The sequence below is a fragment of the Mastomys coucha genome, unplaced genomic scaffold (genome assembly GCF_008632895.1).
Source record: "Mastomys coucha isolate ucsf_1 unplaced genomic scaffold, UCSF_Mcou_1 pScaffold23, whole genome shotgun sequence".
NCBI lineage: Eukaryota > Metazoa > Chordata > Mammalia > Rodentia > Muridae > Mastomys > Mastomys coucha.
Genome location: NW_022196906.1, coordinates 51191133 through 51191714, shown reverse-complemented (window position 1 = coordinate 51191714; position 582 = coordinate 51191133).

The window sequence follows — 582 nt, the reverse complement described above, 5'->3', positions numbered from 1 at the left end:
TTTTTTTTTGGTTTTTCGAGACAGGGTTTCTCTTTGTACCCCTGGCTGTCCTGGAACTCATTCTGTAGACCAGGCTGGCCTTGAATTCAGAAATCCGCCTGCCTCTGCCTCCCAAATGCTGGGATTAAAGGCGTGCACCACCACTGCCCGGCTCTACTCAGTCTTAATTACACATACAAACACACAGACACACAGACACACACACACACATGACATTTGCTCTGTAGAAGACACTCCCTTCTGCTCCCATTACAGTCTCCAGTTGCACATCAGTGGAATGGACAGAAAGCTGCAAGCCACATCCATGCTAGCCAAGCACTCTGCCACTGAGCTCTGTCCTTAGCCCATTTAAAAAAAAATGCTATCTCTTTTTAAAATAAATTGTTTGAATGTCCCCTGTAGCTTCTGATTGTTAACTTCTCCTCCCAGTCCTTAGTAACCATCATCCTACTCTCTAGCTCCATGGCTTTGTTTTAGCTTTCACAGACAAATACCAGCTATTGGATTTATCTTTCTGTGATTGGTTATTTTGCTTATCAGTGGTTCTCTTAATTCTTTCCAGTTGTATATATATATATATAT